At 36.4% G+C, this 27,131-nt stretch overlaps 1 protein-coding gene across 1 annotated transcript in view; it reads right to left on the bottom strand.

The window, feature by feature from the left end:
- KCNH8 (potassium voltage-gated channel subfamily H member 8) overlaps nt 1–27,131 on the bottom strand; it is a 449,001-nt gene that overhangs the window by 140,429 nt on the left and 281,441 nt on the right. The gene's annotated exons all lie outside the window — the stretch shown is intronic.

The raw sequence follows: 27,131 nt of genomic DNA, 5'->3' as shown, positions 1-27,131 counted from the left end.
AATCTCTCTGTTTTGCATGTAGAACAGGACTGGACTTTGCAGAATGGCTTGTCCTGCAGCCTAACCACTACTCAACAGTCTGACTTCAGTTAAGGTTAGCTAGCTCTAAATTTCAGCCTCTTTAGCTAACATACAGAACTAAATCTGCCTTCTTGCTTGTTGTGAAGATTACACAGACAATTTTGCAAGACTCTGGCATGATGCCTGGTGAGTGGTTGCTCCTAGAATGTCAGTGCTTTCTCCAGGCCAGCACTGTGGCGCCTGGGTTAAAATTCTAGCCTGAAGTTCTGGCATCCCATATGGACACCAATTCGAGTCTCGGCTGCTCCACTTCCAATACAGCTCCCTGCTAATGCACCTGGGAAAGCAGTAGAGGATGGCCCAAGTGCTTGGGCCCCTGAACCCATATGGGAGACCTGGGAGAAGCTCCTGACTTATGCTTGGCCCAGCATCAGTCATTCCAGCCATATCAGAAGTGAACCAGCGGGTGGAAGACCTCTCTCCGTCTCTACCACTCTCTGTAACTCTGCCTTTCAAATAAATAAAAGAAATCTTAAAAGAATGTTAGTGTTTCTCAATTTTTCTTCAGTTTTCACTTTGTTTCACATAACTATTTTATTCAAATTAAGTTAGCTTTCTGAATTGGAAGATGAATTGACAATTTTTCTCATATAGCACATATATAACTACAGACATATGCAGTTGGCAATTCTGATATCAGAATTAAATGATATATATATGTCTACAAAAACCAAGACTACTTCACAGTCATCACTATCACTTAGCAAAACTCAGGCCTCTTGACTTATTAAACTGAGGTATCTAAAAATCAGAAGGAGGATTTTTTGGTGTTATTCTTTTGATTTCAATGACATTTTTGTCCCTATCTCCACCTACAGATATTACCAATATTTGTAATATCTTATGTTCGTTGCTCCTTGTTCCAAGAAATACATATTTTAATTATTTTATTCAATTAATAAACATTATTGACAGAAATGAGACAAACATAGTTGAAATGTAGAAAATGGAGTATACTAGAATTGTTCAGAAACAGCATTGAGGCATAGACTACCTGCGATGCTGGCATCCTATAGGGACACTGGTTCATGTTCCAGCTGCTCCAGTTCTGATTCAGCTCCCTGCTATTGTGTGGAAAACAGTGGAAGACGGCCCAAGTGCCTGCACCCCTGCACCCATGCAGGAACACTGGTTGACTGGCTCCTGGCTATCCTGGCTCCTGGTTCCTGGTCTGACCCAGTCCTTGCCATTGCAACCATTTGAGGAAGGAATTAATGGATGGAACCTCTCTCTCTCTCTCTCTCTCTCTCTAATGCTGCCTTTAAATATATAAATAAATATTTTTTAAAATTCGTCAGTCCTCTAAACAAAAGAACAGATAGAAATTATACATTTTTAAGGAACACTGAATACAGCAATCATGGATAAACTTAGATTCAGTAGGAGTAAGAATGATCAATACGAAATAAAAGTCACAATGGCTAAACCTGCACAGAGTAAAATTTCTTTATCAGGAATTCATGGAATAATAAAATTTTCATGACAAAAATTAGTGCCCTAAGTGTTGCATTACAAAAATTGGGATTTGGGGGCTGGCATTGTGGTATGGCAGGTAAAGCCACTGCCTGTGACACCTAAACCCATATGGGCATCACTACTGTCCCAGTCGCTCCACTTCTGATCCAGCTCCCTGAAAACGTGCCTGGGAAAGCAGCAGAGGGTGGCCCAAGTCCTTGGGCCCTCGCACCCACGTGGGAGACCCGGAAGAAGCTCCTGGTTCCTGGCATCGACAAGGCCCAGTCCTGGGTCATTGCAGCCATTTGGGGAGTGAACCAGGAGATGGAAGGTCTCTATCTTTCTCTGTATCTCTGTCTCTCTTTGTAACTCTGACTTTCAAATAAATAAATAAGTCTTCTAAAAAATTAGAATTTGTAAAAATGTTGACACACACACATATATACACACACACCTGAGCAACTCATTACATCTGATATGGGTCTTTAAACATTGATGAATGTTTGGTGAAAGTTTGCTGAAAAAAATTGCTTTGATAAAAAATACTTTCAATACAATTAAAATGAAATTGAAAAATAATTATTGTATCCTCTATATAGGTATTTGATTCAATGGAATTCTTTTTTTTTTTTTTTTTTTTTTTTTGACAGGCAGAGTGGACAGTGAGAGAGAGAGAGACAGAGAGAAAGGTCTTCCTTTGCCATTGGTTCACCCTCCAATGACCACTGTGACCAGCGCGCTGCAGCCGGCGCACCGCACTGATCCGATGGCAGGAGCCAGGTACTTCTCCTGGTCTTCCATGGGGTGCAGGGCCCAAGGACTTGGGCCATCGTCCACTGCACTCCCTGGCCACAGCAGAGAGCTGGCCTGGAAGAGGGGCAACCGGGACAGAATCCGGCACCCTGACCGGGACTAGAACCTGGTGAGCCGCGGCGCCGGCTGATTCAATGGAATTCTAAACAGTACATTCTAAATAAGATTCAGAAATGTTGTTGTCATTCTGAGAACGTCTGCATTACTCCACACACAATGGAAATAGTAATAGGGATCAAGAGAGTGGGATGAAAACATCCATGGCTTAAAGTCAGAGTCCACAAGAGTAAGATGAAATTCTCCTGTGCTTATCAACATTAGCTCAGTATTTTGTCAAATAAATATTTTTAATTGTCCGATTGATACTTCTCAAACTAATTACTGAATCATAGAAAATTGAGGATTTTACTGCAATAATTTTATTGAATTTGACATCCAAAGACAAAATATTTTCTAACTTAAGAATGAAAAGTATTTGTTTCATCAATTTAAAATGTCATCTTGGCAGTGGTAATGAATTATTGTTCTCTGATTTCTCCTCTCTCTCATGTGTGCATGAGTGCACACACACACTAACACAGTTCATTATGGCCGTGACTTTTCTAAGCATGATCACTATGACATGACTTGCTTGAACCATTTACCAAGCACATTGTCAGTGGAGAAATCACACATGGTCACAAATCCTCAGTTTCTAACAAAATAATAATGGATTGTTCATTTAGGTATTCCTAGCTCTTTTAAAGCCCAATATATTATGGCATCATTTTTTGGCATTTTTGACAGATTTTTTTTATTGCTACACAAACATTTTTGTGTGAAACACATAAATGACAAATTATAGCCTGGAAATATGTCCCCTTATATATGACATGCTCTTAATGTAAATCAGGTGCTAACTAACTCTGAAACCATATCCCGGGTTACTCCACAATAGGGCATGAAGAGTAACCACATATCTGAAAATAAACCATTTCAGCCACAGAATAGCTTTGCAATCTCTAAGCCTAACCCAGGATATGTGTATTTTAAAAATTAATGAAATTAGCTAGCACTAAAACAAGATTTTATAGGAAAATGATAAAATTAGAAATACTGCCCTCCTTCTGTGAGTCACAATTTTAAAAAAAGCAAACCTTGACAGAATTCCATTTCAGGCTAGAAAGATTGCTAAAAATAAACCTATAATCCCTGACCATCAGCAGAAGGGTTTTAGTAGAGATGCAGGCAGATGGAGAACTGGCTTCAGTGCTGTGAAAAAGTTAGGTAGAATATCCTGGGAACAGATTCACATTTAATAAAATTATTGCCACAAAATACTAAGCATAACAGTTAAAACAACACAAGCAGTGGCACTAATAGCAATGAGCGTGTACAGAATATTGACTCATCATTTTACACTACTAATTTCTCCCAATGACATGATGAAATCAGTAGGCCAATTTCTATTTTACAGGCTGTATCTTAGACAAGTAAGCAACTCCCATACATTTATACAGACAGTACTTGTAAGCAAATGGCCAGACTTTGAAGTCTGAATTCAGAATATACATTCTAAAAATTATAACATTTTATGAGACTAAACATAGGGTCATGGGAAGCTGTTAATAGAAGGTTAACTCTAAATTTCTTCATATTAGAAAATGAATTTAGATGTCAAAAAAGCTACCTAAAGTTACATGTGCACTAATTTTATTTTTGCCTTTGACCTTTCTGTTGAATGGATCTGCTAGCATCCTACTTTCGCCAGTTTACTTGAGTTTGGTGTAGAGGACAAGGATGTGGAAAAATACAGTGGGATGTGAATCCATCAGTTTTTGAAGGCAAGGCCTTTATATATCTTTACTCTCAAAAGGGGTTCTAGGCTCTGGGTTTTTGAGGAAATAAAATTCATTTTGTCTCTGTCTTTCCTAACTAGTATTATTTGGATCCAGACCCAAAAATCATGAAAGGCTCTTATACCCTATTAAAGGAAATGTTAGCAAGGAGATTTTAATAGTAATCTCCTTAGGGTTGAAGACCATGGAATGCATTTAAATTACTTCTTTTGTTTGTGGCTAGCTGCAAAGATCCTATACATAAAGCAAACACCCACAAAAAAATGCTAAGGAGTGAAGAGGGGTTGAAATTTTTATGCCAGATATCTAATTAGTTTAAATAAAATGTTTAATTACTTTTAGTTCCCATTAGGTATCTATGAGTTACATTCATATTTGTGAAAAATCTCACATGGGAAATGCATTCCACTGGAAGTTCTTTATAAATGCAAAACTCCTTTATAAAATATTCATACAATTAGGATAACAGAGGAAAACTTTTCATTAGTGCATATATATTGACAGTGAGACCAATTACCTAAAAATAGCATTTTTATTTCTTTTCATGAGAAACAGTTTAGCAAATATTGTGAAGAAAAATATTTTCCATGTTTCTGGTTCTTGAATTTAGGTTAAAATTCCTAAAATACTGTAATGAGTCTCCACTTTCCTGGTCTCTGCTGTTTTAGGGGTCCTACTTGCACATCTTAGCTAGAACCTGAACACATTATCTTGGCTTTTTTCCTCTTTTCATCTACTCTGTGAAGGAATGTTGGTGACCTATGGTGCTCCGACAGGTATTTGTTTGTGTGTGTGTGTGTGTGTGTGTTTTATACCATGTTTTTCAAGTTCTAAGTTACTTGCCACTGTTTAAGTAGTAGAGATTTTAAAAAATATCCTAACTGCCAGATTCTTTGGAAAAATCAAATATAGCTACACTTCATCTCTAATAATGCTGGAGTTAAGCCTCGGTTGGCTCTCTCAGATGAGGCTGGATTTCTCTGCTTCTTCTGAAGTTAATTTCATTAACCTTTAGCATTGTACCTGGCCTACTTCTGCCAGGCATGCCTTTTCTTTGAAAACTCAGCTATTTATTAATTTTCTACAAACTGATCCTTTCACTATTCCTCCAACACATTGTGAGATTTAGAACTTCCACAATTTATTCACTTGTCAGAATTACTTTTGTATCTTTATGGACTTTAGTTATTTGCTTCTTGTGTATGTGTTTGTGTTTATTTGTGTCCATTTCTTGACCCTTATTGAGACAGTGCACTTCTAGTACATCGATACTGAAATCCTAACAAGTTTAAAATAGAACATCTCAAAGACTTGGATCATTTTTTTCTATTTTTCTCTACATCTATAGTCTCTTAGGAATATAATATACAGTACATGAAATTGTCATCTATTCTAACAGAGTTAGTATGACTAATAGAGTAGTTAGAAATACATAATTGTATATTAAGCATATTTGATGATCTCTTCTCAAAACAGTAGCATAATATATTTTCCTGGTAACTGAACAATTGTGTTTGAAATATTGGAGATTTGAGGTCTTAAGTTTAAATGATTTTCTCCCATGAATGTGTTTCAAATGGAAATAAGGTCTGGAGTAATTAACCCTCATTCAGTTGACCTTTTATGAGGTAGATAATAACCATTCTTTCTTTTCACCAAAAAAAAAAAACCTAAATCAAAATCACACTGGAATTTAAGTTATTATTTAGGGTAGAAAGTGATACTGCAGTTCTGGAAAAATCATAAAGTTAGCTAATTGCAAGCCCTTCTGTTATAAACACCTGGAAATATATGTATGGCAAATGTATGCATGTGCCTAATATGTATATATTCATATTTTTCCCCATATGCAAAGATGAGGAGCAGGGAGTTTGTTGGTCGACATTGTGATGGTGGTGCTGACCGGGGACAGATACAGGTGGCTAATCTGTACTGGTATAGTCTGTGAGTTTGGGTTTCATGTTCCTGCAAAGTCCAGGAGATAACATCTACCTCCTAAAAATACTAGAACTTACATTTTGTGTAAAACTGGGATACTCAAAGAGTGACATGTGCATGGAGGGGTTAGAAATAATTTGCTCAAAAAGTTATGGGAATGACAAAGAAATTTGTGTTTTTGCAAAATATAGTGTCTTTTGAGAAATTTTAAAAATTCAGCCTTGAGTCTTGCATGTACACTATCCTTGACAAACAAGAATTTTAAAACCAAGAATTTTTTAGAATTTTGATGCCAGGGAAGATGATAATCCTAGTATCTTAATAAAAGCAAATAAAAAATTAACCACCACCAAAGTTCTGTATAATTCTATCATACCTCAATATTCACAAGATTCCTTCAGAAAAAAATTCTATTAAAAATGAGCTCACAATGCAAATGAACAAAATTATAGAATATATGAGGAAATAATTTGCCTTTCACAAGAGTTAGCAGAAGAGAATATTAGCACATGGTGAAATTGAATTAATAGAATAAAAATGGGGAAATAGAATAAGGAAGTAAATATTAAATATAAACTTGTCATAGAATCCAGCAATCCCACTACTGGATATATATCCAAAAGACATGAACTTATCATATCAAAGAAACACCTGTTCCATCATGTTTACAACACTGTTCATGAAAACCGAATTAAGGAATCAACCAAGATGTCCATCATCAGATGAAATAGATAAGGAAAATGCGATACACACACACACAACACACATGCACAAACACAAGAATACTATTCAGCCATAAAAATAATGAAATTCTACCATTTGCAACAAAAACAGTTTGTACTGTAGGAAATTATTTTGAGTAAAATAAGGTAAACATAGAAGGACAAATATCACATGTTCTCCCTTAAATGTGTGAGCTAAAATGAAAGAGAGAGTGAAAGAGAGAGAGAGAGAGAGGGAGAAAAAAGAAGAGAGAGAGAGAGAGAAATACTTGAGTGTATCAGTATTGCCTGACATTCAGTGTTTTGTAAAACTTGGTTTTAAGTATTTGTCCAAAAAATTGTTAGGAATTATATACTATTATAGTTTTAATGATTTTATGACTATTTTATAATTTATATTAGTGAAGTTGAACATCTTTCCATTTGATTATTGTGTATACCCCATGCTTATTTTCCTGCTAGGCTGTGGTATTTTCATTTTTTGTTTGTTGAACTCTAACTTAATACAGACAATAAGTCATTGACGATAATGCAAATTAAAAATTTGTTATTCCCCCAAAAGAATAAAATATGTAATAAAAAGTGGACAGAATAAAATACTTTCGGAAATGTAATAAAATTTATTCAGTGCAGGTATTCTGCTAGTTGCATCAGATCAGGGAAAACATGTGTTATTTGTCTTTTGGGGATTGGCTTATTTCACTAAGTATAATGGTTTCCAGTTGTGACCAGCTTGTTGCAAAATATAGGATTTCAGGTTTTTTCTTTAACAGCTGAATAGTACTCCATAGTGTATCTATACCATAAATGTAAAGTATTAGAGTGAAATAGACATTTTGAGAATGGATGATTGTTTACAGTGTTTATAGCCCTTGTCTCTTACATTGAGGAACAATCTTTTGTTTAGTTCTATTTTATTTTGTTTTGTTTTCTTTCTCTTCATACTATGTGCTGAACTCCTTTACTTAGAGTAGGGTTAACTATATGATCACTAAGTAAACTGATAACAGGTCACTGTAAAAATTAAGAATGGGAATCCGAGAGGTTGGGGGAAGGGTGGGAGGGGAAGTCCCACTATATTCCTAAATCTGTCTATATGAAATATATGAAACTTGTTTAACTTAAATAAAATTTTAAAAAGAAGGCTAATTAAATAGTAATTATAAAAATATTCAGTTCAAATGCTTCATCTAATGGAAAACCTGGATCAATACAAACAGACTAAACACTATGGAAAATACACAGGGACTGGGGTAGGGGCACAATGGGGTAAAGCTACTGCCTGCAATATAGGCATCCTATATGGGTGCCAGTTCAAGACCAGATGCTCCACTTCCAACCCAACTCCCTGCTAATGGCCTGGGAAAAGCAGTTAAGAAACGGGCAAAGGACTTAAACAGGCATTTTTCAAAAGAGGAAACCCAAATGGCCAACAGACACAAGAAAAAATGTTATGTTCAGGATCACAGCCATCAGGGAAATGCAAATCAAAACCACAAGGAGTTTTCATCTCACCCCAGTTAGAATGGCTCACATACAGAAATAAACAAACAACAAATGTTGGTGAGGATGTGGACAAAGGTACCCTAACCCATTATTGGTAGGAATGTAAACAGGTAAAACCACTATGGAAGACAGTATGCAGATATGTCAGAAATTTGAATACAGACCTATAATATGGCCCATCCATTTCACTCCTAGGAATTACCCAAGTAAGATAAAATCAGCAAATAAAAGAGTTAATTGTACCCTCATGCTTATTGCAGCTCAAATCACAATACCTAAGACACGGAATCAACCTAATTGTCCGTCTACTGAAGACTGGATAAAGAAACTACGGGATATGTACACTATGGAATAATACACAGCCATAAAAAATGAAATCCAGTCATTTGCAACAAAATGGATGAATCTGGGAAACATCATACTTAGTGAAATAAGCCAGTCCCAAAAGGACAAATACCAGATGCTCTCCCTGATCTGTGATAACTAATAGAGCACCTAAAAGGAAATCTATAGAAGTGAATTTGACACTAAGCAATGACTTGAACAGCCATTGTCTCAACTGTTAAGGAACAGCTTTTTTTCTTCTTCATACTATTTTTTAACACTTTACTTAACATAGAGTTAATCATGTGTGTATAAAGTCAATTGAAATTGATCTCATTGAGCCGGCGCCGTGGCTCAATAGGCTAATCCTCCACCTTGCGGCGCCGGCACACCGGGTTCTAGTCCCGGTTGGGGCGCCGGATTCTGTCCCGGTTGCCCCTCTTCCAGGCCAGCTCTCTGCTATGGCCAGGGAGTGCAGTGGAGGATGGCCCAGGTGCTTGGGCCCTGCACCCCATGGGAGACCAGGAAAAGCACCTGGCTCCTGGCTCCTGCCAGGATCAGCGCGGTGCGCCGGCTGCAGCGGCGGCCATTGGAGGGTGAACCAGCGGCAAAAGGAAGACCTTTCTCTCTCTGTCTCTCTCTCTCACTGTCCACTCTGCCTGTCAAAAAAAAAAAAAAAAAAAAAAAAAAAAAAAAAAAGAAATTGATCTCATTAAAAAATAAGAGTGAGACAAAGAGGGAGGAGGAAGTTTTTAACTGTAAAGCTGTATAGTTCTGCATACATTCCTATGGACTTACTTCAAAGGGTACAGTTTATTTTTAAGATTTATTTATTTATTTGAAAGTCAGAATTACACACAGAGGGAAGGAGAGGTTGAGAGAGAAAGAGGTCTTCCTCCTGCTGGTTTACTCCCCAGTTGGCTGCAACAGCTGAAACTTTGCCAATCTGAAGCAAGGAGCCAGGAGCCAGCTTCTACTGCTTTCCCAAGCCATAGCAGAGAGCTGGATCGGAAGTGGAGCAGCTGGGACTTGAGCCAGCACCCATAAGGGATGCTGACACTGCAGGTGGTGGCTTTACCCGCTATGCCACAGCACCGGCCCCTAAGGGTGCAGTTTAAAAGTTTCCCATGGGACCCCAAATCCCATTAAGATGGGTAGTAAAAATGCCATCTTAAGTGTTAAAGTGATCATATAGATGGGATTAAGTGTTCAATGGATCACATAAATAAGATCAAGTGCCTGGCAATAATAATATAATTAAAAAGGAAGGAGTGTTCTGACATGCGAAGCAGTCCTCACAGCAGACTCATAGAATGGCAATTGCTTTAAGTAGCTCTGGCCTCAGAATCAGCACTTAAGGCATTCTATTCTGGCTGAAAAGCCCATGAGAGTGTATCAAGCATGGAAAGTCAAGACACCATGGCAAGAAATGTCCCACATGAAGGATCTCAGTGAGACCCCATAGGAAAGAAGTGGCCATCAAAGAATGATGTACTTTTCTCTGAAGGAAGGAGAGAACTTCCACTTTGCTTATGGTCTTATTTAAATATTAATGGAGATTGTGGATTAATTAGCCTTGGCTATGATGTCCATAGCCTCTAGTGGTCACTGACATCATACATAAGAGTGTTAATTGTTAAATTAACAACAAGATTCACTGTGCACTTACTTCCCATGCAGGGTCTCCTTTCTCTATGAGTTGTATTATGAGAATTAACTGCAAAAATTGTTCTCAAACAGTTGTGTGTGTGTGTATGTGTGTGTGTGTGTGCAAATTGTTTAAATCTTTACTTAGTATAGAGTTACTCTTCCATGTATAAAGTTAATTAATAATGAATCTTACGGAGAATGGGACTGGGAATGGGAGGAGGAGGTTGGAGTCAGGGTGGGAGGGCAGATATGGTCAGAAGAATCACTATATTTCTAAAGTTGTACTTATGAAAAATTGTACTCCTTAAATAACACGTTTCTTTGGGGGAAAAAAGCAACAGTAATAGTATTGGGACCACAGAATTATGGCAAGATTAAATGAACGGTGCCTGGATCTGTGAAAGCTCATGTATATCTACTGTTATCACCGTTATTATCACTACTATTTCTGCTTACCATGATATATAGAAGTTAATCAGAAAAACTTATACTATATATTGATAATTGTTTTGCTAACAGATTTGTTCAGTAACAATACCATCTTATAAAATCTGCTGCACCAATTTTAGAATCTTGAGGAGAAAAGAAGGGAGCAACCGAGAGTTGGAAGGGAGTATCACTTTTGTTTCATCTGTAGTATTTCACTAAATTTAAAAATAGAGATGAAGCACATATAGTAAAATAATAAGGAGATACACCTTCCAGAGTGTATCTATTATATTAGTTCTAAATGTTTTTTCTTAAAAGTCTTTCTCAATTGAGAAAAAGAAATCCCGAGGAAATATCAAACTTTTCAGCAAAATGGGATTGAAACTATCTACCTCATGAGATTGCAACAATGATTAGATGAGATAATATACAAGAATATATTAAATGGTATAACCTGAAATTAGTTTGTGCTCAATAAGTGTAAATGAAATGTTAATTTGATGTTATTTTAAAATGTCAAAAGAAAGTAAACTCAAAAATAATTCCACTACTCAATGAATTTATTTCCATTTTTTCTTTTTTAAACCAATCTAGATAATATGTAATATATAGAAATCTATTTCTTGAGTTTTTCACTGGAAATAGCTGAAATTTTTCCTGCCATTAGATATTAATCTTACAATATTTAGTGGTTCATTATTTCTCATTTTCTTTTCTTCATAAGATTTTTTTAAGGCAGAATGGCAGAGAGAGAGGGAGAGACAGAGAAAAATCTTCAACCTGCTGATTCACTCCCTAGAAGGCCTCGAAGGCTGGGGCTGGCCTAGGCTGAAGCCCAGAGTCTAGAACTCTATCTGGGTTTCTCACGTGGGTAGCAGGGACCCAAGGACTTGGCGATCTTCCACTGCTTTCCCAAGTGCATGAGTAGGGAGCTGGATATGAAACAAAGCATGTGGGAGTTGAATTAATAAGAACTTGTTAAATACTATTAGATACAGCTTTTTTTTTTTTTTTTTTTTTTTTTTTGCTAGGCAGAGTTAAACAGTGAGAGACAGAGAGAAAGTTATAGACAGTGAGAGAGAGACAGAGAGAAAGGTCTTCCTTTCGTTGGTTCACTCCTAATGGCCGCTACGGCCAGCACTATGCTGATCCGAGGCCAGGAACCAGGTACTTACTTTCAGTCTCCCATGCGGGTGCAGGGTCCCAAGCACTTGGGCCATTCTCCACTGCTCTCCCCGGCCACAACAGAGAGCTGGACTGGAAGAGGAGCAACCAGGACTAGTACCCGGTGCCTCAACTGGGACTAGAAGCTGGGCAGAGGATTAGCCAAGTGAGCCACGGTGCCAGCCCTAGGTACAGATTTTTGAGATAGTCTTAAAACATTATTTTAAAATCACTAAGTCTTCTCATACAGTAATGACTGGAATACAACTAGTACACAATTTATTTCACTCAGAGAAACACAAAAATATATAGTACTCAGAAATAAACTTAATGAAAAATGTGTACACCATATGGGAAGGAAATAACAATCATTTAATTTTCTAAAAGAAAATAAATGAAGATTAAACACTATGACCTTGGATGCCAAACATGTTTAAATGTTATAAAGACATTATTTTCCCTGAAATTAACTCCAGTTAAAATGTCATTTGGACTTTTAAGAGTAAGAATGTTTTTCTGTTATTGACTCAAGTAAGTGAATAGCTTGGAAAGGTCTGTGTTCTATTTGCTGTACCAAATTTTAAAACGTCAATAATTAAAATTCTTTAGTATTGGTGTAATTAGTCTGTCAATGCAAGAAAAATGAAGCCAAGTAACAGGCAAAAATACACAGTCATAAATCATAATTAAGTATTATGAAAATGCTGTATTTAATTAATGGGAATCAATGAATTATTTGATACATGATACTGAAAAACTGGATAGGCAGTTCAAAGTTAAATTAATCGATCAACTAATTAGTTTGGATTCAAGCCTCAAATCAGCCAGATCAAATCTGCACTTCTAGTAGTAAGATTTTAAAAATTCTTGAGAGGAACTGGAGCTGTGGCAAAGTGGGTAAAGCTTCTGCCTGCACTGTTGGCACCTATATGGGCCCTAGTTCAAGTCCCAGCTACTCTGCTTCTGATCCAATTCTCTGCCATGACCTGGGAAAGCAGTGGAAGATGATCCAAGTCCTTGGGCCCCTGCACCCATGCAACAGACACAGAAGAAATTCCTAGATCTTGCCTTTCGATTGACCTAGCTCTGGCCATCGCAGCCATTTGGGGAGTGAAACAGAAGATGGACAATTTCTCTCTCTCTCTCTCTCTCTCTCTCCCTCCCCACCCTCTCTCTCCCTCTCTCTGCCTCTGCCTCTCTGTAACTCTGCCTTTAAAATAAATAAAAATATAAATCTTTAAAAAAAATTCTTGAGAATTTGGAGAATATTATACTCCTGGTTACATATAGCCCTGACCAGAGACAATTCAGCCTTTATCATTTTTTATTGACCTGCAATTCTTCAAAAATAAGACCTCTTTCATATTTGTGAATGTGCACATTACCTTTTGGGACACTGTAAAATCAGTATTTCCCATGTGACATGTCTTCAACTTTGAACTCACATGAAAATAGAAGCGCATGGCACTGCCTGAGCCAGAAGCACATTGTCCATAATCTTAAGAAACACACAATGCAGGAAAACCCAACAGAGAAGAGAAGAAGAGGCCAGAGGTGGACAAAATTTCTAGTGAGTGAAGTGGTAGGATCCTGAATGAGGAGCATGGTGAGTCAATGACAGCCAGAAAAGTATTGTCTCAAATCAAGGACTCGTGTGGTAAAATACTCAAGATTCTCAAGCCCAGAGTATCCTCCAAAGGCTAAGACACCAATGCAATGTTATCTCCAGCTAGAACAGAGAAGCATGCTTGAGTCACGTGTTCAGACAGCAACCACAGGAAAAGAAAAAGGACATGGAGTGGAGAGGGTTGAAAATGATTCGTTCTCTCTTGTTTTCCCATTTAAAGTATAAGGCTGAAATCAGTGTTCATAATTTCCTTCTATCAGTGCTACCTACCAAACAGATAGAAATCTAAAACACAAAAACAACTGACTGACTCACTGCAGCATCATACAAATCACTAAGAGAAGACTATGAACTCTAGCCAGCACCACGGCTCACTTGGCTAATCCTCCAACTGTGGTGCTGGCATCCCAGGTTCTAGTCCTGGTTGGGGCACTGGCGCTGCGGGTGGAGGATTAGCCTATTGAGCCATGGCGCTGGCCTAAAAAGTACATGTTTAAAAGATAGTGCAGGGATTTCAGTAAAGTTATGCTAGGAGATTTAACAAAGTCCAGATAATCAGCACCAGCACTAGGAAACAATGGCTTTGGCCATAAACTATCACCTGCTCATATCTGTTTTTCCTCTGGCATATGACATCGTGGTTCATATTCTTATGTCTAATACCAAGTTCATTTGCCCAGCTGATTTGCTTTGGTTAAAAAGAACTCCAATTGTGTAGCTGGGTATTTAGTTTCTACCACACCCAACTTGGGGTGTTACCCTGGAAACTCTGCCCACCCTAGAGCATTGAACAGAGCTCTCTAGCCACACCCATCAAACACCTCTTGGTATTCACTGAAAGTGCAGACATTCCACTAAGCCACAAAGCATAGCCCAAAGATAAAAGCCATCAGAAGAAATGAACAAAAATCAATTTCACAAATGCCTAATATAAATGCAGATATTAAAAAACAAGAATAAAGAAAACATGACGACCCTCCCCACAAAGGAACACAACAACATTTCAATTTTAGACTACAAAGATGAAGATATTGAGGAAATGCCATAAATGGACTTTGAAAAATTAATCATAGGATTACTAAAAGCAATCAGAAGCAAATCCATGAACTAAAGAAAATTACACATGACCTGAATGCAATTTTTTTTTGCTATGAAACTGAGGTTGTAAAGAGAAATCAAAAGGAAATAGCAAAAATGAAGAATTCAATATATCAAATAAAAAATGTGGTGCAAAGACTTAACACCAAACTTGGCAGAAAGAATATCTGAACTAGAAGACAAATCTTTGGAAATCTTTCAGTCAGACAAAATAAAAAGAAGAAGAAGAAAATAGAAAACTTAAAAACAGTGTTGGAGGCCTATGGGATATTATCAAATAACCCAACACATGGGTCTTAGGAGTACCTGTGGAAAGAAAGAATGGAAAAAAAGACTACTTAGTGAAATAATTACAGAAAACTTCCACAATTTGGAAAACAAAGATGTGTCCAAGTAGAGAGAGCACACAGAACTCCTAATAGACATGACCAGAAAAGATCTTCAGATCCATAACACACTGTAGTCAAACTTTCCACAGTAAAACATAAAGAAAAGATTCTAAAGAATGCACAAGAGAAATGCAGGTAGAGGATCTCTAATTAAACTCATAGCTGATATCTTATTAGAAGCCCTATGGGCTAGAAGGGAATGGTGAGACATAATCTAAGTTCTAAAAAAAAGCAACTGTCAACCCAGAATACTGTACCCCAAGAAGCTCACAATTATGAATGAAGGTGAAATAAAGACTTTCCATAACAGAAATTGAAAGAATTTGTCACCACCAATCCAGCCTTACAAAAGATGCTTATGCATGTGCTACACACAGAAACTCAGAAACATGGTCATCACTATGAAAGAAAATGAAAGCAAAAATCTCCCGGTAGAAGTACAAAAGAAATCCAAAGTAAACAGTAGGAATATTTATGGAAAAATGGTAGGGCCAAATCACTACTTATCAATAATAACCTGGAATGTAAATGGCCTCTATTCTCCAGTTAAAAGATACAGACTGGCTGGATAGATTAAAAAACAAGACCCATCTATTTGCTGCTTACAAGAAACATATCTCACCAATGATGTACATGCAAACTTAAAATGAAAGAATGGAAAAAGATATTCCATGCTAACTGAAACCAAAAAGGGGCTGGTGTTGTCAACCTAATATCAGAAAAATAGACTTCAATATAAAAACTGTTAAAAGAGATGAAGAAGGGCACTGTGTAATGAATGATTAAGGGATCAATTCAAGAGTAAGATATAACTACAATAAATGTGTATGCACCTAATTACAAGGCACTTGTCTATTTAAAAGAAATGTTAATGGACCTAAAGAGAGGCATAGACTCCAATACAATAGCAACGCGTGACTTCAATACCTCACTTTCAGCAATGGACACATCAATCAGACAGAAAATCAGCAAGGAAACAATAGAGTTCATTGGCACTATAGATCAAATGGATCTAACAGATACATATAGAACCTTTCACTCCACAATGGAAGGATACACATTCTTCTCATCAGTGCATGGAACCTTCCCTTCTCTAAGATAGACCATATGCTAGGCTACAAAGCAATGCTCAGTTAATTCAAAAAAAAAAAATCAAAATCATTCCATGCATCTTCTCTGACACAATGGAATAAAGCTGGAAATAAAAATTCAATAATCTCTAGAACATATGCAAACACATGGAGACTCAACAACATGCTCTTGAATGAACCATATGTCATAGAAGAAATCAAAAGAAGAATCAAAAAATATTGGTAACAAATGAAGATAACAATACATTGTAACAAAACTTATGGGATACAGAAAAGCAGTGTTAAGAGGTAAGCTTATAGTAATAGGTACCTAAATGAAGAAACTGGAAAGCCACCAAATAAAAGAGCTATCAGTACATCTCAACGACCTAGAAAAACAATAACAAATCAAATCTAAAATTAGTAAGAGGAAAGAAATAATTAAAATTAAAGAAGAAATAAACAAAATTGAAGGAAAAATACAAAAAATAGAGAAATAAAGAGCTTGTTTTTTGAAAAACTAAACAAAATTGATACACTTTGGGTTTATCTAATAAAAAAAAAGACTGAACAGATACTACCGAAATAAAAAGAATCATCAGAAATTACCATGAAGAACTGTATGCCAATAAATTAGAAATCCTAAAGAAATGGTTAGATTTCCATCTATTATTTTTCACTTTATGTTTCTGTGTGGGAACAAACTGTTGAAATCCTTACTTAAGGTATACTAAGCTGATCTTCTGTATACTAAGATAATCGAAAATGAATCTTGATGTGAATGGAAGGGGAGAGGGAGTGGGAAAGGGGAGGGTGGTGGGTGGGAGGGACGGTATGGGGGGGAAAGCCATTGTAACCCATGAGACGTACTTTGGAAATTTATATTCATTAAATAAAAGATAAAAAAAAAAAAGAAATGGTTAGATTTCTAGAAACATACAATCTCCCAAAATTGAGTCATGAAGATATAGAAAACCTAAACAGACCAATAACCAATAAGAAATTGAATCATTAATAAAGACCCTCCCAACAAAGAAAATCCAGGACCGGATGTCTTCACTGCAGAATGCTATCAGACAATTAAAGAAGAACTAATTTCAGCTCTTCTGAAGCTATTCAAAACAATTGAAAAGGAACAAATCCTCCTAAACTCCTTCTATGAAACTAGTATCACCTTAATACCTAAACCTGAAAAAGATGCAACAAAGATAAATATATACTAATGTCCCTGATAAACATAGGTGTAAAAATCCTCAACAAAATATTAGCTAATTGAGTCCAACAAAACATCAGAAAGATCATTCACCCAGACCAAGTGGGATTTATCCCCAGTATGCAGGCATGATCCAACATTCCCAATTAATCAATGTGATATATCATATTAACAAACTGAAGAATGAAAACCATATAGTTATCTCAATAGATGCAGAGAAAGTATTTGATAAAATACAACATCCCTAAACCTTAAGCAAAATGGTTATAGAAGGACCATTCCTCAACCCAATCAAGGCAATATATGACAATCCCAAAGCCAGCATCCTATTGAATGGAACCAGACAAGTATGCCCACTCTTACCATTATTATGTAATATAGTCCTGGAAGTTTTAGCCAGAGCCATTAGGCAAGAAGAAGACATAAAAGGGATACAAATCAGAAAGGGGCAAATCAAACGATCCTTATTTGCAAATGACATGATCCTATATACAGAGGATCCAAGAGACTCCACTGAGAGACTATTGGAACTCATAAAAGAGTTTGTTAAAGTGGCAGGATATAAAATCGACACACAAAAATCAATAACCTTTGTATACACAATGCCATAGCTGAGAAGGAACTTCTAATTTCAGTCCATTCACAATAGCTACAAAAATAATCAAACATCTTGAAATAAATTTAACCAAGAGTGTCAGAGATCTCTACAATGAAATTTACAAAAACACTAAAGGAAGAAATAGAAGAGGACATTTAGAAATAGAAAAATCTTCCATATTCGTGGATTATAAGAATCAACTTCATAAAAATGTTCATACTACTGACTGAAATTTACAGATTCAATGTGATATCAATCAAAATACCAAGGATATTCTTCTCAAATATAGAAAATATGATACTGAAATTCATGTAAAAACACAGCAGATCCTGAATACCTAAAGCAATTTTAAACAACAAAAACAAAGCTGGAGGCATCACAATGCCAGATTTCAAGACATACTCCAGGGTAGTTATAATCAAAACAGCCTGGTATTGGCACAAAAACAGGTGGATGAGCAATGAAACAGAATAGAAACTCCAGAAATCAATCCATGCATCTACAGCCAACTTATCTTTGATAAAGGAGTCAAAATCAATACGTGGAAAAAGAACAGTCTCTTTAACAAATGGTTCTGGGGAAATTAGATCTCCACATGCAGAATTATGAAACTAGACCCCTACATTACACCTTATACAAAAATCTAGTCAAAATGGATCAGACCTAAATCTATGACTTGATACCAACAAATCATTAGCGAACATGGGGGAAACTCTTCAATACATAGGCATAGTCAAAGATTACCTAGAAAAGACCCCAGCACAGGCAATCAAAGCCAAAATGACAAATAGGATTACCTCAAGCTGAGAAGCATTTGCACTGCAAAAGCAACACCCAACAAAGTGAAGAGACAACTGACAGAATGGGAGAAAATGTTTGCAAACTACACAACTGACAAAAAGCTAACATCCAGAATATTTAAAGGGCTCAAGAAATTCAACAACAAAGCAAACAATCCAGTGAAGAAATTGGCCAAGAACTTAAACAGGCATTTTTCATGACAGAAAATTCTAATGGCCAAAAGATACTTGAAAAAAATGCTCAGAATCACTAGCCAACAGAGAAATACAAAAAAAAAAAAAAAATAGTGAGTTTTCACCTCACCCCAGTTAGAATGGCTTCCATACAGAAATCAACAAATGACAAATGTTGGTGAGGATGTGGATAAAAAGGAACCCTGATCCACTGCTGGTGGGAATGTAAACTGGCGCAACCTTTCTGAGAAAAATTCATTATGGTTATTGAAATTATCAGCTCACAATATCACAAGGCCGTTTACTGTTGTTCTTACATTACGCTTGTGAATGCTAAGCAGATAATAACTAGAAAGCCTGAAATCAATCAGCTATTTTGATGTTTCATCCAGCAAGGACTAAGGAGATTTAGTATTAAAATTGTCAATGAAAATCTAAAAATTATGTCTGACTTAATCGGTTTTTTTTCCTCATTCTAGATCCCTGCAATTTTTTTTTGGCCAATGAAACAGATAAGCTACTAGGCATCTACATTGGGTAAACCTACTCTGGCCAAAGGATTAGGAGATTAAAGAGCTTCTCTCTATTATAAACGTTCTTTAATCTTTAAAGTAGATCTTTTATTTTAAAGTTCAGTGTGTCATAGCCTTAGAAATAGAGGGTTTAGAGAAAAAGTATAAAGTAACATTTTAGCAGAAAACAGAGCTACTGATCCAGATACAACCGTGCTGAGAAAATCCATCTTGGTAAGAATTCCACTGTTGGACTCAAATAAGGAGCACAGACTGTGTCATGGTGAGCAGGATGCCTTGGAAACTACCATTCTGCAGCTAATTCCACTTGACATGATATCTGTGAAGGGTGTGATGATTCACGGAGATATTTTAATAAGGGTTTTATTAAACTGTATGTTTCATGCGTTGGGATAAAGATGTTATTATAGATATTTATCTTTTTAATAATTTTTTAATGGATAACAGCCTCCTTGGAGGGGAGAGTCGCCACTGCAGATCCTAGCAGAGACACAGGATCCTGATTCCCCCCCCACTGAGAGGTAGGATGGAGGGAGCAGATAGAGTCTGAGCATGTGACTTGCACTTGAACTACAGCCTTCCTCATCAGGGATGGTAGGTCAAAGGTGAGGGAGGGTAGGGCTTCCTTACAGTACCTACAGAGATGGACACAGGTACCAGCCATCCCCACCAAACGCCATATGGCTCCCTCGCACTGAGGAATCTGGAGCTACCCTCATGTCTTGTTCTCTGTCCTTCTGAATCTGCATGTCCTACTAATGAAAGTCTTTCTTTGCTTTTGCTTCCAATTAAGAATCACCAGTGATGGAGAAATTTCAGCTCTTTGCAGACTCAAGCTGTAATGTATCTCAGTTCTCCACTGTTCATCAGTGTAAGGTTGAGCAGATGCCTGACATTTAAGAATCGTGTGAATAGTGACAAGAGCTGAGATTCTGGCAGTGATGGTAATGGTGGTAGTTATGAGCTACAAGAACATACTGTGCACCAAACACTATGTGAGGTGACTACCAGTAGGATCACTACTACACAGCCATTTTAGCTGAGAAAACTAAGATCATTCTATGAAAAGTTGCACACTAATGTTCATTTTGACTAAAATAACCTAAACACCTGAAGTAAAATTCAAATGTAAATTTTTGTAATTAAAATCAGACTTTCATTAGATTCCTAAGAGATCTCTCCAATGATGAATTTAGTGTTTTAATGGAACTGTACAAGTGATAATAATTATATAATATAATATACTTACATTAAATAGGATATAAGGAAACCTGCAAATTCTTACATATTTTAGCTGGGTATTTATTGTCATTCTCTTGAAGACAATAAGTAAAGCAACCTTTCCCTCCCCTCCCACCAAGAGGTCATCCTGAAACATTCTTTGCAAATGAAAGAAAAAATAAAATTTAAAAAGCGCTCTCAGATTTTACTGTGAGATGTCTCTAGCAGTATAGTAAATCTTATTCTCAAATCATTAAATTCCAAAATAATGTGATATATCCCAATAAGCTGTAGGGTAAATCTGTCTCTTCTCTTAGCCTTGAAAAGGAAATCTTCTGTAAGTGGGCAATTATGGACCTACGCAAAAATTACTAATTTTTAAGAGATTGATTCAAATAGGAAACTGACACAGATAAATCATTCTAATTTTATATGCAAAGGCATATAATTTCTTATCCAACACTAAATTAAATATAGAAGGCAATACTTTCTGAGTCATTTTAAAGTAACCTTCCCATATAAAATGAAAAATATTCAGTTCTTTCTGTCTTTCTTTCTTTTAACTGACACATAAAAATTGTACCAATTTCAGTGGTATCATGTAGTGGTTTGATACATGTATACATTAAATGATTGTCATAATAAATGGTAATGACAGTTAATATTTACTGAGCAGGTACAATGGAGTATACATGCTTCACACAACACATTTGGAGAGGTAGATACTATTGCTTCATTTTATAGATACTGACAATGAAGCAGGACCAAGGAGCTAAAATCAATCCCTGGAGGAGGAACAGTCTCTTCAATAAATGGTGCTGGGAAAACTGGATTTCCACATGCAGGAGTATGAAGCAGGACCCCTATCTTACACTTTACAAGAAAATCTATTCAAAATGGATTAAAGACCTAAATCTATGACCTGATTCCATCAAATTATTACAAAGCATTGGGGAAGCCCTGCAAGACACTGGCACAGGCAAAGAGTTCCTGGAAAAGACCTCAGAGGCACAGGCAATAAAAGCAAAAATTAGTAAGTGGGATTACATCAAATTTAGAAGCTTCTGTACCGCAAAAGAAACACTCTGGAAAGGGAAGAAGCAACCAACATATTGAGAGAAATATTTGTTACCAATGTAACTAATAACCAGAATATATAATGAATCAAGAAACTCCACAACAACAAAACAAACAACCCAGTTAAGAGATGGGTAAAGGCTTAAACAGATGTTTTTCAAAAGAGGAAATCCAAATGGTCACAGACATTTGAAAAATGCTCAGGATCACTAGCCATCAGGGAAATGCAAATCAAAACCACAATGAGGTTTCACCTCACCTCAGTCAGAATGGCTTTCATACAGAAATCAACAAACAACAAATGCTGGCAAGGATGTGCAGAAAAAGGCACCCTAATTCACTGTTGGTAGGAATGTAAACTGGTAAAGCCACTATGGAAGTCAGTTTGGAGATACCTCAGAAATCTGAATATAGTCCTAACATACGACTCAGCTATTCCACTCCTTGGAATTCACCCCAGGGAAATGATATCAGCAAATATAATAGTTATCAGCTCCCCCATGTTACAGCTCAAGTCACAATGGCTAAGATATGGAATCAACTTAATTTTCCATCAACTGAAGACTGGATGAAGAAATTGTGGGATATGTACTCTATGGTTACAGTGTAGTTAAAAAAAAAAAGAAATCTGGTTATTTGCAACAAAATGGATGAATCTGGAAAACATCATACTTAGTGAAATAAGCCAGTCCCCAAAGGACAAATACCAGATGTTCTCCCTGATCTGTGATAACTAATAGAGAACCTTAAAGAAAATCTATAGAAGTGAAATTGACACTTTGAGAAGAAATGACTTGAACAGCCCTTGTATTGACTTTTAAGCAACAGTTTTTTGTTTGTTTTTTTCCTTCTTAATACCATTGGTTGAACACTTTACTTAACATAGAATTAATCATATGTGTATAAAGTCAATTGAAAATAGATCCCAATAAAGAATAAGAGTGGGAATACTAGAGGGAGGAGCTGTATAGTTCTGTGTACATTCCTACCGACTTACTTTTAAGCATAAAGCTAAAAACTTGCCATGGGACTCCAAATCCCATTAAGCTGAGTGCTAATAAGGACATCTTAAGTGTTAAAGTGATCATATTAAGTGTTTAATTGATCATATAGATAGGATTAAGTGTTAAAGGATCATACAAATAAAATCAAGTGTCTGGTAATAACAATAGATAGAATTAAAAAGGAGAAAATGTTCCAACATGGGAAGCAGTCCACACAGTAGACTCATCAAATGAAAAATGCTCTAAACAGCACTCAGACCTCAGAATCAACCCTTAAGGCATTTTGTTCTGGCTGAAAAGCCCATGAGAGCATTTCAGGCCTGGAAAGCCAAGACACTGTGGCAAAAGGAAAAAACATTCTACATGAAGGATCTATGTGAGTGAGACCCCAGGGGAAAGAAGGGGCCATCAAAGAGAGATGTACCTTTCTCTGAAGGGAGGAGAGAACTTCCACTTTGCTTATGGGCTTGTCTAAATATTGACATAGTTTATGGGCTCAGAAGGCTTCCATAGCCTTGGCAGCTCATGTCAATAGCCTTTGGTTGTCACTGACATCATACATAAGAGTGTTAATTGTTAAATTAACAACAGGAGTTGCTGTGCACTTACTCCTCATGCAGGACCTTTGTCCTTAATGAGTTGTATTATGAAAATTAACTGTAAAACTTGTTCTCGAACAGTTCTTTATATTTTGTGTGTGTGTACAAATTGTTGAAATCTTTACTTGGTATAGAGTTGGTCTTCTGTATATAAAGTTAATTAAGAATGAATCTTAATGAAGAATGGCATGAAAGAGGGAGGAAGGGTGGGAGGGGATTGGGGATAGGAGAGAGGGTATGTGGAGAAACTGCTATATTCCTAAAGTTATACTTATGAAATTTGTACTCTTTAAGTAAAGGGTTTCTTTGGGGAAAAATATTTGTTTTAGTATCACCAGTGCCTAACACAGTGCCAGGCATATAATTAGAACTTAAATATATTTTTTGAATGAATGACCAAATCTGAAGTGATCACATTGTTCTTCTCACAATCTTCCTAGCCACAAAGACTTTGATAAGTAGCCACTCCCTATGATTTTGCAATATTCAAAATTATTAGAAGGAGCTGTACACAGGAGTAGGGAATCCAGGTTCTGGTACCATGGCTGTAATTCAATGAACAAATTACCTTGAAGATTGATTTGATTCATTTGAAGTTGTTTTTTATTTTTTTTTATTTTTTTTTATTTTTTGTATACTCTATATAATGCAGAAGCTGGAACCACAAGAAAACTGCAGCAAAGAACACAACAGAGCCCCTTCACTCGTGGAGCTGCAGAACCAAGAGCCAGATTTTTCTTCATAAAATCAGAGAACTGGCAAAGGTCTGCCCAGGTCTCAAATGCCATAAGACATGAAACAAAAATTATTTAAAACCTCAAAATTATTTAAAATGTGGTGTGGACATAAGTAAAACTATGAAGTAAAAGTTGCAACCAAATAACAAATAACATATTCTTATATAGCAAGTCTACAAGCATCACTTCTTCATTCCAGAAATAATTATCTTAGAAAAAATGACAATGGAATATTTTTCAAAGATTGAATCAGAGTTGGTATGATAATATTGGAGCCCTTCTTTTCTTGTAAGTAGAGATTTTGACGAGATCAGAAGGAAAAAAACATAATTTTAGGGCAATTAGCAATGAGTAGAAAGGAAATTTACCAGCTGAGAAGATGACTCCATTCTATCCAGGCAATGTTAACCACAAACATAAATGAAGATATGCTTTCTGACCAAATTTTGTTTTTGTGACAGTTTTTTGATTCATGGTAATTGGACAAAAAGGATATTATTATTAGTTGACAAATGATATAGTAAAAACTAAATTAGCTTAGACTCTCAGTAGCTTCACTACAAAAATAAATAGGGAAAGTCATAATTATTTAATTTGTATCCCAATCTCAGAGAACATTTTAAATGAACAAATGATGAAAGTAATTTTCATGTAGGAGAAGAACGTGTGACAAGCCTTTAAACATCATATTTACAGAAATCACTAATGTACTACTTGCTTAATCATATCAGGAGAGGTATGTGGACAGCGAATCTAATACTCTAAAGATAAATGTTCAGTTACTCTTATCATAACTAAGTAAAACACCAATTCTTTGACATGCCCAGTTGACATTAACTGGTTCCAACTGAAGGTTTAGGTGGACAGTGATATATAAGCAAAAAACATATATACACACACATTCTCATAAGCATATGAGAGGTCTTACGAAAGTTCATGGGAAAGTGCACATTGTGAAAAAGCAATACATAAATTTCAAAACATTTTTGCACCAAAATAAATTTATTTTAATACTATTTTCATGACTTTCAAAAGTACCCTTGTGCGTACGTGTGGATGAAGGTAATATCGGATTTGTTTATCCATGGAAGTCATAAAACACGGGAACTGAAAAAGACTTCAAGTTATATGGTAAGGTTTCTTGTGTTGTCGATGAGGAAACTGAGGTCCATACAGATGAATAAGATTTTTGAAAATCAGAGAGCAGGTTAAAGAGAGAGCAATGATGATAGGAGAAAACTACAGCAGCTACCTTGAGGCTCTTCCCACTGTTCTATCACATCCATGCTTTTTGTGGGATTGATTTACAGCTTACTATCTCCTTCCTGTTCATTACCTTTAGCTGCAACACCAGGATCAAGAGGACAAGTGGAAGAAGGGATAACACAGAGAACGCTCAGGTGGTTGACTTTTTTCTGCCTGGAACATAGATACGTCTGTATGTTTATGGGAAGGAAAACCGCAGCTAGGTTGCATGTCTGCAGGAGGACTGACATGTGGAAATAAAGCAAAAAGCTTTTCTCATGTAACTAAATTTGAGACCATGAATAAGCTGATTTCCCCATCTGGAGATACTCAGACCAGAAAAGTCTTCCAAATTAATATGAATGTGTAGGTCTGTGCCTAAAGGAAATTAGTTCAGGTTTAAAAAGGAATTAGGTGCTGATCACAGGTCAGAGTTTTAGTATAGACTCAGAATAAAAGGCACAGACCTAATGCTGCAGTTCACTGAACACTGTTGGGATGGTGCTCTACTACACAATGAGGAAGGCTTCAGAAGTCACAGAGAGGAAAACAGCATTGAGGAACAGAAAATGTTTTAATGCAAGTACAGCTCAGACCCTGGTCCTTTCAGTGCGCGCACTCTCTCTGTCATCAGATTTCCCTTTTATCTGAGATATTTTTACACTCACTCTGAAGTCTTATTTTCCTATTTCCTGCATGTTTGAGAACTTAGATCCACAGCAAGATACAGAAAAAAGGTTCTGATCAGGAAGATTCTTATATGAAAATTATCAAAACACATCAGTTGCTCTGTGTAGCTCAGGAAAAAAAATGAGACGTGTGTGGGGCCTTTTAAAGAATCCACACAGGAGATTCTCTTTCTTAATCTTGCTTCTTAAGGTCTGCAGCTCATTCCCCAGTGACATCCTTTGAAGGCTTTGTGCATGTCCTATGGGGAGAGAGTGGCCTTTATGAGAACCAGCACAGGGGTGTGCCCAGTGCTGCCCACCTCTGAGAGCTGGTGTGAAAAGTTGGGTCATTTTACTCTCCTGGGAGACTCCTGCGGCTTTATTCCCTGGCGAAGGTCTCAGCCTCTTTCAAAAGTTCAAGATTGATTTTTGGTGGAGAAGATAAGTGAAGAGTTTTCTAGCCAGCGAAGAAGCAGATTCTTTTGTTTAAATGTCAGATTAAGGAAAAAAAATTCCTTCATAGGGTACTCTAACAGTTCTATAAAGGATAAGTCTAAGGATAAGTCTAAGAGGAGAATGCAGGTATTTTAGGATGGAGGGTTATGGTCTTGAGATTTTTCACTTTCTATAAATTTCCTGTGGTTAACATAAGTTTCAAAATGTATTCATGTGCATAAATGCTTCAGATTCATTTATGCAGCATTATGCAATACTTGGGCCTCACATTTTATGGGGACATCAAATTTTTACAAATTATATTTATAAATATGCAGTCTTTCCTATGCTCACAAATTTTGAAAGTAAGCTTAATGTGTCATTCTGACAGTTCTCTCTCTTTTGAAAGGAAAGAATGATGGGGATTCTTTTCTATTTACACACCCTTTCTAATAAAAGTGACAGTTTTATTGTGATTTTTAAAATATTATAGACATAATGCAGACCATCTGCCTCTTGATTTACTGTTAGTAGCTCTGTATCAGTGTGGGTCAAGATAAGATCACATATAACTTATTCACACATTGCCACAGTCTTGCTGGTCATTCTGAACAGTTACTTTGGCTTGAAAATTTAAGCCATCAGTCTTTGAAAAACAGGGGTTACTTTTTTTCCAGAAAACTTTTGGAAGAAATCATTTGTAACATAGACTTAAGAAAACAG

This window comes from Oryctolagus cuniculus, chromosome 4, assembly GCF_051225735.1.
Source record: "Oryctolagus cuniculus isolate XC-2025 breed Fujian yellow rabbit chromosome 4, ASM5122573v1, whole genome shotgun sequence".
NCBI classification, from domain to species: Eukaryota; Metazoa; Chordata; class Mammalia; order Lagomorpha; family Leporidae; genus Oryctolagus; species Oryctolagus cuniculus.
Note: the sequence above shows the minus strand (reverse complement) of the source record. Positions and strands in the feature narration are given on the sequence as shown.